The following is an 11571-nucleotide window of genomic DNA, read 5'->3' as shown; positions in this document are numbered from 1 at the left end:
ACTCTGTACACTATGCTGGCCTTCAATTAAGAAATTCACCTGCCTCTGCCTACCAAGACTGAGACTGAAGGGATGGATCACCACTGCCTGGAAACACTAAAACTCTTAGACCCCCAAAATATAACCCTAAAAATTTTAAGCACATACTTAAAAACACACACACAACACACACACAATCAAATAAAACAGTATAACATTAAAAAAATTAACTAAACCCTAATAAGAACTGAAAATCAAGAAAAAAATTAAAATTCATAATAAACAAAGTAATATCATTTTCAGTGACATTCAACAACATGTGACATGTACAAATAACCTCCACATCCTGGGTAAACAGAGTCCTATTCCTAAAATCCTCCTCCATTTTTCTGTTCAGATTCTCTGCTCACAGCCCATGCTAGCTAAAGCCAATAACCAATGCTAACCTTGCCTTCTGTTCCCACCCTCTACTCCTTCACATTGAATGAAACACCATCACTTGATGCTGAGAGAACTTGGTAGTTATTGAATATCTTTCCATGGATTGTCTCACTGCCTCCTTCTGTCTGCCTACCAAGGGAGTGTGGACAGCCAGATCCCTTGTCACAAGGCTGACATCCAACTGTTTGTGGAGAACTAAAGTAGTTGCTGAGGGAAGCAAAAACTAGCACAGCATAATTTATGACTGGAGAATACTGCCTGGAAGGTAACTTGGGAGGAAATTTGACCATGTCTATTATGTTTAGAGAACTGATAATGGCAACTTGTCCCAACTCTATCATAGAACATGAGCTTTCAAACAGAAGTAAAGAGTAGGAGGGGAAGGAGATCTCCTTACCAATAGTCAGAAAGGTCTGGCTTTGGCCAGGACCATGGAAACTGCTTTGCAGTGGCCCTTGTGCTGGGATCTCAGAGATCTCCTGGACAGGTTCTATTATCTGAAGTTTGGGTAGACTCACAGGTGTTTTGGATTGTGTGACAAACATACTCATCTACATCAGTTCTTCCAGGAGTATGTCACACATGTTGATCTCAAGAAAATTTCAGAACACATCATTCCACTGAAATGCAGCTCCTTTTACCTCAGAGGAAGTACATCATTGGCCAGGAGCAATGGGAGGAGCTTTTACCTTTCCAGTAACCACTACAGCCAACACACATAAAGGAGACAGTGGGGTCAAATACATTCCATACTCACAACAGATTTATACCTAAATGGCCACATTTCAATTACTCAAGTGCCGGGGGAGGCATGTGGATCCTAGACAGGTCATGACATGTCTAGACTCTTGAAGATGACATCTTCTATTTTCAAAAAATCAGGAAGACAGGAAGAAAGCAAAAGCATTCAGTCATGCTACCTTCAGGAGGCAGAGTCCTTTGGCAGATTCCTGTCCATTCAGTCAACTGCCCTGAAGCTGAAGCTACTGCAAAGCAGCACCTGTCCCATGCTGAAGTGACGAATCTCAGCTGGCTGCTCTCCCACAGACACTGTCCAGTGTACATCCAAGCCTTCCCTGTACAGAGGCTTTGAGAAGTGGTTCTGAGCACAAAGCACTACTACCTTCCTTCTGAGGCCTTTGGGGTATGCTAATGTGAACTGCTATTGGAATTTAATGGGCCAGTGATGTGTATCACTCATGATGGAAAGCTCTTCCTAAGCTCTCACAAATTCAGACATCTACACACCCCCCCCATATTCATTATGCAGATCAGGAAAACTTAGGAAGAACCAGATACTGTTACATATTTTCCTGTCACTTAGATGTTCTTTGAATTCTTAACAGGAGGGAGAGCATCGCATTTGTTGTCCTTATTTACCCTAACCAAAGCTCATAGCTTTGCTGCTGGTTAGTAGTTACAGGAAGGTAAAAGCATCTATCCACTTAAGGATAACACATGACAAACATAAAGAGTATATAGCACAGGAAATTTGATGTTAACTTCTAACTGTCCTACCACAGTGAGTAATCAGAGATATAGGCATGGAACCATTTCATGGAAGACAATTTGAAGTGTCTTCAGGTAAAACAATGTCCAAGCACATTTATACAGAAGCAATAATAGTTTATAATAAACTATGTTCCCGTTCCCTCCTTTTATATGTTTTCTAGACTATCTGGCATTGCCTTTTCAAACTGTTCCATAAAGATCCAAGCAATACATATCTCCTCACTACAGTGATAATTGTAGTAACTGATGCTGCTCAAGAAATTCATTTACTGATAATAAATGAGGCATTGTCATTTGGGTGTTGTAGAGTGGGCATGGAGTCAGGAACTGTGGAGACTCTGTGACCTCATTTCTGAATCCAGCAGAAGAGAATGTTTAAAGGGCTCTGTGGAAGGCTAGGGGCTGTGGAATGACACAGAGACAGAATGGCTCATCCCGACCCAGCTGCCTGCCTCCATTTTTGGCCTGAGAACAAACAACCACAACCAATCTTCACCTTGTATCCTGGCTTCTTGTGATCTCTCTTGAGGTCTTCTATCAGGGTGAGAAATCTTTGTCTAATTTCCAGGCTGAACTTCTGGGTCTTGGTGTTTGTATTAGGCAAAATAAACAAGAACTGCTCCAACAGGAGCAGAGTCAGGATCTGCTCCACAGAGTGTGACTGAGGCTTCAGCCACTGGAAACAAAGTCCCCAGAGTTTGCCGAAGGCCTCGTGAGGCCCATCTGCTTCATCATACTGGAACTGCCTGAAGCGCTAGACGAAGACTTCACAGGCTGCCATATTTCCAAGGCTGAGTAGAGGATCCCTGTGGGGCAGTTAACGGGTGCTTCCATTTTTCCCACTGGACGGCTCTTCCTTGGTCCTGGTGCCTCAGGTCTCAGGTCTTTCCTTGGGCCACCTGCAACAGAGAGGAGGCCTCCATGAGAAAGGAGACACGGGAGTGATAACTAACGTGTATATGGTTCCTGTCCTTTCAGCTTTCAGAACCTGATGCCAGACATGGTCTCTTCTCCAAAACATAAGAGTGCACATCCAACTCTGCACAGAGATGTCAAAAGTTATACAAAGCATGCCCACAAACCCTTTTTGCAGACTCCTTTGAACTGTGTTTAATAGTAGGTTAGCCACTGGCCTGTGTGGCTACTGAACTTGGACTTAGTGGAAGCTGGAAGCTTTTATTCCTACCCGCAAGTATCCCTGCAGAATGTTCTCTGCTATTAGGTAGCCATGTTCTGAGCAGTCCCATGGACTGCAGCTGGGAACACCTATCCTTCTGCAGAGACACATGACTAGAACACTGCCTCTTAGGATAAGAGTACTGTCTGTTCTCACATAGGGCCCAGGTTTCATTCTCAACACCCACACGGTGCCCACAACCATTTGTAATCAAGTTCAAGGGGATCCAACAAACTCTACTATCCTCTCCAGATACCAGGCATGCATGTATGTATATAGTCAGTCATGCGTACAGGAACATAAAACATCCATACACAATTATAAGATACAAACATTAAAACTTTAAAAGAGGTGCAGGCATCTAATCCCACTCCTCACACAATAATGGTATCCAAGTGTTTCCAAATGAAAGGAGGTCCCCAAAAGGGAAACAGCTACAGTTTCCCTGAGAAAGCCCTCCAGCTTTGAGTGTCCACTAGTAACCTTTGCAGTCAACCCTTCCTCTCTTGATCTTGTCACACCCACTAAGTGTAATGACTTCATGCCCACCTCTACCACTTTGTCTTTGCTATAACCTTCATAATAGTTTTTCTCGAAGGAAAAAAAACAAACAAATACCATGTGAGGAGATGAATGTCATAAAAAATATCTCAGGAGTTCCTATTGTGAAATCATTACTCAGTTCACTTCATATCTGGAGACAGGGCCTATTCTAAACATCCCTCACACATCTGTGTGCTTATCTCCCACAGGAACTTAGGAGAGAGAGAGTAGTATTGTTCTTTCCCTTTGGTATGATGAGGGTTGAGGTAAAAAAAAAAAAATCTTAGAGTCACTGAATTCATTGAAAGTGCTCAAAGACTGGTCTCCCCAGCTTTCAGGGCTTGTGCCTACTGTGGCATTGGAGAGCTTTTTTCTCTGGCTGGATTTCAACTTCTGCCCTTGTACCCTTTTTCCCTCTCCCCCTCAGTGACTCTTTTCCTTCCTTCCTGTTTCTGTTCCCTTTCCTAAAGCAGTTTCTTTTCTTGACATCTTCTCTAAAAGACTGGCCATGAAAATGACCTCAACCCCATTTCCCCTGTAACATTTCCTTGCAAAAGTGAAGAGATACCTAGCCTGTGCATTGGTGACTCAGAAACAACTATGCACCTATCTACAAGGAGCCTGAAAGAATTATAGTATCCAGGCACATGGAAGAGGAAAAGCCTCTATGGAACCCTTAGAAGATTCTACTTTCCTTGATCTAGATATCTAGGCTTCCAAATGACGCCCTCTGGGTTGGTATCACCCAAGAGATGAGCATGTGATACATATCCATGATGTAATTTGAGAAACATATAAATGTTTACATATAAACACTTAAATGTAGACAATGCTGAAATCATCTACAAGCTTACTTAGTACAGTCATGGTTTACTTCATAAGACTAAGCAAAGCATTACAAAGAGAAATTGGGGTGAAGTGTCTCAAAGCTCTGGGAGAACAGATTAGTAATTTTGTTGTTTTTAAAATAAGTACCTTATTAAATATTTATAAGATAGGTGTTAGACTCCATATTTCTGAGACCCTAAGCCAAGAAATCTGTTGGTAAGCTCTGTCCCAGCTCTTTAGTGGCCAGAAACCCTCCTCCCTGTGATCCTAGGTCAAAGGCTACATTATTAACTAGATCACACATTAATAGGTACTCTCCTCTTATGTGGTCAACATGAACATTTCATACCAAGCTGCAAACCGTTATTTCTCATATTTTGTATCCCCAAAATAAGGATTTAATTATTATAATTATTACAATTACTATTATTAGAAAAAATTACTATTATTATGACTAATAATAAAAATAGTAATATTATTATTATTATTATTATTATTATTATTATTATTATTACATTGTATGTATGAGGAATATGTGAGAATATGGCTGTACAAGTGGGTTGTGGTGCATGGGATGACTAGAGGGTGGCTTTTGGGAGTCTGAGATTCCTTTCCACTACCAAGGTTTTTTAGGATGGAACTAGGTACTCAAGATTGCACAGTGAGTGCTTTTACCTCCTACCACACACATTTGAAACCTTGTGCTCATTATAATTCACACCATTGTTTTTACCATGACACTGCCTGACTTCAAGTCCTATGAGCCATCTCATTATAACACACAGCAAACAATGCTTCCCCGGGCAGGTTGCAACCTGTCCCTGGCTCCTAGGTCCCACCCACCTGGTCTCCATCCTTCAAGTGAATATCCAAGCTTCAGTTATGCCAACTGCCACTCTCTATTGCACATCCTTTCTCCTGCCTCCCCCATTTACAGGATCTTTCAAAGACCTATTCAGAATCATTCACCTCACCTTATACTTAGGTACTTCATGAACTGGGGCTACCAAGAATGAATATCTTCTGTCCCTTGCTCCTAGACTTGACTGATCTGCTGTCTCCCTTTTTCAAATCACTCCATGCATCAAACACCTCATGGTGCTGGCCTAACAGATCATCAGAAAAGAATCCCTTCTCAGAAAGCTGTCTCCTTTCCCCAACAGACCTATTTAGTAATGCAAAGAATCTAGCTACTTGTTGCCTATGGCAAGTCTTACTGACACTTCAGGGGTGGGGTTAGCCAGCATCTATCATTTGAGCCTGCAAGAGTCAGATGAGGGTCTGCCTAGCAGCTCATACATACTCCCCCTCCGCCAGACCACCACCAATACACAGATTTCTCCACGTTGTGCTTACTTTGAGTAACTCTGGAAGGAGCTAGATTTTTCTCTCTGGAATCTCTGTCCCTGACATGAGAGTCTAAGACTCACTGCTGTGTTCCAATGCTGAGAGATACAAAGGAGTTGCATTCTTCCTCACACTGGCTTCAATACAAGTTTCATACTCCTTAGCCAAATCTACCTTTTGAAGCTCCAATTGACCATATGTCACCTTCAGGAGGCACCTTTTGTATACACAGCTTAAGAAAGCTGGGTTTTAAGGGTCAGTGTGGAAAGGTTCTAGGTCCCTGTCTCCTGATTAGGTCAGGGTTAGTGAGGTCAAACAAAGGCAGGGAAACCACACAATACTGTATGGAGCATAAATGTCTTCCTTAAAATTTGAATAAGACATTGGAACCACAAAGACTGACAGTATAACCAGTAAAATGGTACTAAGACAGAATAATTTCAGCACTTAGGGGGCAGAGGCAGGAAAGTCTCCATGACATGGAGACTAGCCTGATATGCATAGTGAGTCCCAGGCCTGCCAGGGCTCAATACTAACACCCTATCTGTCTCTGTTAGGTCTCTCAACTAATTAGGAGCAGTCATAGCCTCCTTGTAATTCTTTTTTATCTTTTTTTTTCATTCAGTCTCATAGAAAAAACAAAAAGACAGCAGCTTGTTGTAAGATAAAACTCAAAGGTAAAGCTTCCTGATAACTCTTCCCATGTAGACTTCAACAGTGCTCCTCAACTCCTCCCAAAATACTATACGATTAAACTGGCATTGAACATGTACTTGAATTATCTGCAAAGTTTTAAAGAAATTGGGAAAAAAATGTAAAAACCCTAAGATCCAAATGAAAATGCAAGTACTTATATTTTGAATCTAAGACATAAAAACAAGATGATCATTGGCAACTATGAGTGCTTATGTTAAACAAAAAGAGTGTTCAAATATATGCATATACAAACACATCCATATATATGCATATATAATATGTTATATATTATATACATTTTGAATATTAAATATGTTAACAAATATATAATGATATATATTGAATATATCTTGTATATTATATATATAATATAAATTTGTGCGTTCATATGTGTAAGGTTTGTGTGTGTGTGTGTGTGTTTGGTTTTATCCATGTGTGTAAGCCCAAGGTCAGATTGATTCACTATCAATATCTTAAACCATTATGGAAAAAAGAGCAATAATTCTCAAACTATTTCCAATAACTAGGAAAAAAAAAGAAGCAGTACCAAATACATTTTATAAAGCTGGTATTACTATGATTCCAACAATCAGAGGATACAACAAAAACTAGACCATTTTTCCTGATAAACACAAAGGCAAAAATAATCTACAAAATACTTAATAATCAAATTTTAGAACACATTAAAAAGAACCTACCCATGGTCAAGTTGACTTTAACTTAAGAATTCCAATCAACATACTTCTAGAGCAAATATAACAGGGACAGAAATCACATGATTATCTCAATAGGTGAGGTAAAGGACTTTTCGAAGTTCAACATCCCTTCTTGGTACGAACTCTGGGAAAAAATATGGATAGAAAAAAGAGATTTCCGTATAAACAACTCCATATAGGCTATATTCAGCAAACATAGAGCCAATTATAATCAATCATATAAATTATAATATATAATTTTATATTATATTAATATATTAATAATGGTTAATTAATAATTGACTGAGAATATATTATTATATTAACAATATAATTAACAACATACTTATAATATAGGAATATGTTATGGTAAACCATATAAAAATGTCTATTTAGGCTATATATAGGAAAACGATAGCCAACAATAATAATTAATATAAATTGTATTATATGTATATATTATATATTTATATATTTATATTATAAAATTAATAATGATGTACTGATCACATAATTATAATTTATTAATAATAGTATTATAATGTTAGAATAATATTATTAGAATATATTATATTAATAATATTAATAGTATAATTATAATAGAGAAATATGATAAACCATATAAAAATCTCCATGTAGGGTATATGTAACAAACCTATAGTCAATAATCATAAATCATATAAATCACAATATATCAATATATTAATAATATATTCTTAATAATTAATTGATCATACAATAATAACGTGTGGTTATAATATATTATAGTAACATTATAGTAATATGATATAGTAATAATATAATTATAATATATGATTATGTTAAAATAAAACATATAAAAAATGTCCATTTAGGATATATGTAACAAACCTATAGCCAATTATATTAAATCATATAAATTACAATCTATTTATATATTACACATTTATATATTAATAATATTTATTTAATAATTTACTGATAATATGATTACATGTGGTTTAAATATAGTAATAATATAATTAATGTAGTGATTGATAATGTAATTATAATATGTAAGTGTAACATAATAAACTATATAAAATTTCCTTACCGGCTATATGTAATTAACCTATAGCCAATTACAATAAACTGTGGAAAATTGAAAACATTCATTCTAAAATCAAGAAACAAAGCCATGTACTCTTTCCAGTAGTATTTAATACATTGATTAGAATCTTGCCTAGAGAACAAGGAAAAAAAATAATAAAAGGGATTCAAATAGAGAAATTTGAAGTCACATAATTTAATAATAAATAGCATAATCTGACATGAAAAAACCCTAGAGACCTTCTAGAAATCTCTTATATCAGATGTATAAATTCAACAAAATAATGTATAGTCAGGATATAAGAACTAGTGTTTTTTCTATACCAATAATATAATTAAAAATATAATATAATATAAAAATATATTATGATAAAGGACAAGTTAATCAGGAGGGGAGAACTCCATTCATTCCAGATTCTTAAAGTTAAAGGAAGACCTGGGTTTGGGGTATTGTGCTGTGATAATTGCAGCATTCAGAAAACTAATACATGGAAAACTGCTGTGACTTGGAAGCCAACCTGGGCTACATTGTGAATACCAAACCATACAGTCTTAAAAATAAAATACCTAAGAATAAATCTATGCAAGGTGATGAAAACTGAAAAACATTGTAAAAAGAAACCAAACACATGAAAATGGGAACATTTCCCTCTTCTTAGATTAGAAGATTAAGATTGTGAAAATGGCACTTCTGCCAGAAAGTGTCTGCAAGGTTAATATAATCCTCATCAAAAATTCCAATGCCATTCTTCACAGAACTTGAAAAAGAAAAAATAAAAATTCATATTTAAATACAAAACATCTCTGATTTTCCAAAGCAATCTTAAACAGAAGGAAATTGCATAGATGGATCACAATAATCAATTTAAATTTCCAATAATATGATAGGCAGGGGTGGTGCATGTCTTCAATCCTGGCACTTGGATGTTAGATGCCAGTGGATTTCTGAGTCCAAGGCCAGCCTGGTCTACAGAGTGATTTCCAGGACAATCAAGGCTACACAGTGAAACCCTGTCTCCACAAAGAAAAAAACAACCACAACAACTACAACAAATCCAGTAAAGAGCTATAGTAACAGTCACATGCTGACACAATAAAGAAAATTCATGAACAAAATAAAGGATGCAGAGTTGAACCCACAGCTACAGCCATTTTGTTTTCACATTGCTGTTAAAAATATTCATTGATGAACAAGAAAATGTCTTCAAGAAATGGTAATAAAACCAGAAATGTTGATGTGGATAATCCCAGTACTTTGGGAGGTAGAGGTAAGGAAAAAAGGGATTCAAGATCATTCTTCACTACATAGGCTGTCCCCAAAACCCAAAACCCCAAAAAGGAAAGTAAAGAAACTAAAGAGGAAAAATAAATGGGGCTGGCAAAAAATTGAGTGTTTATATGTCAAAGAACAAAACTAAAACTGTGTCCCTCACTCTGTCCAAAAGTGTTCAAAATGGATCCATCATCTTTTTATTTGTTTGTTTGTTTGTTTGTTTGTTTGTTTGTTTGTTTGTTTGGTTTTTGTTTTTTCCAGAAAGGATTTCTGTGTGTAGCCTTGGCTGTCCTGGAACTTACTTTGTAGATCAGGCTGGCCTGGAACTCAGAAATCTGCCTGTCTATGCCTCCCAAGTACTGGGATTAAAGGCATGAGCCACCAAGCCTGGCTGGACCCATGATCTTAGGATGACACTTGAAACCCAAACTGCTAAAGGAAAATAAAATTACAATATCCCACTTTAAGCACAATCAAGGAGTTTCTGAAAAGGACCCCAAATAGCAACTTATTTTATGTTTATTCAGCAATAAAGAATAAAAAATTTAGTAAACTAGATGGGGATGGAGGTCAGGTTAAACGAAGTAAGCTTAGTTCTTTTCTGTCTAAGGTCTGAGGGAATTTAAATTAGTCACATATAGCTCAAAAAATAGTACAAGAATTGACAAATATCATTACATGACAGTAAAAGATTCCAGTCTCCAAAGGAAGCAAGTGGCAAAGGAGAATGAAGAGGGAGCCTACAGGACAGGAAAAAGTTAAAAAATAAAAATAATAACTTTGCCAACCACATTTGTAAAAATATTAATCTGGACAAATCTATAAAGAACCTCAAAACTTAAGGAAAATTATCTCATCACTGGATGGGTTAATGAGTTAATAGATAATACTCAAAACAGCACATACAAGTCACCAATAAATACGTGTAAAACATTCAACATCTTTAGCTATCAGAGGAAGACAAATTAAAGCTAAATTGAGATCTAACAGCAGTCAGAACAATTACTATCAAACAAACAGCAATAAGTACTGGTGAGTATGTGGGGAAAAACATTATATATTGCTGGATAAAAACCTAACTACTTCTGGGTTGTGGTGGTGCATGCCTTTAACCTCCTACTAGGGAAGCAGAGGCCTTTTACTCTCTGTGAGTTCCATGACAGCCTGTCCTGAAAAGAAAGTTCTGGACAGCCAGTACTTCTCAGAGAAACCCTGCCTCAAGGATGAAAGGAAGAAAGGGAAAAAGACAACCAAAGGGAACCAAACTAGCACATTAGCTATAGAAATTGCTCTTTGAAAGTTAAATATTTAAAAAAGTAACTAAAAGGTAATAATATTTAAATTAAAGCTGTTAGAACTACCATATGAAGAAGGCACACCAGTGAATTTATATATAATTTTCTTCACTATTTATACATGCACACCAAATGTATAAACTATGGAGTTTTATGCATCTATGAAGAAATAAAATTTTCATTAAACTGGATGGAACTGAGTCCTTTTGTCTGGTCACTGAGAGACTGACCTTGCTCCAGTGTGAAAGTGCATAAGCAATGCAAACTGGACTTGTATTTTTTATCTTTTTTTTTTTTGGAGGGGGTAGGGCAGATGGGTGGGGGCAGACCTAGGAGTACTAGGAAGAGACTTTGCTTGGGGTTCATGACATGAAATTAACAATAATCAATAAAAATATGAAAAAAAATCTGGACAGAAATATAAATCATAAGATTGTTAAGAGGGAACAATCAAGATCCTTCCCGCCTAGGATCTGAGGCAATCTAAAACACAGTCACCAAGTAACTGGCCCATCATCGTTATGAGGTTAGTCAGCTTGGCTACCTCACACCCAGGTCATGCCCCCTCCGTGTTCCCAATCAAGCCATTTGCTTTCATTTTAGTTCTCTTGTGTGTCCATACTGTCAAGGGCAAGCCTTGTGCTGGTTGTCATCAGAGTACAACTTTACCTAAGACAGTTTGTTCTTTCCTTGTTATGGTGGGTTCCAGAGAGAGAG

The sequence above is a fragment of the Mus caroli genome, unplaced genomic scaffold (genome assembly GCF_978045245.1).
Source record: "Mus caroli unplaced genomic scaffold, Mus_caroli_1 scaffold_22, whole genome shotgun sequence".
Lineage (NCBI taxonomy): Eukaryota > Metazoa > Chordata > Mammalia > Rodentia > Muridae > Mus > Mus caroli.
Note: the sequence above shows the minus strand (reverse complement) of the source record.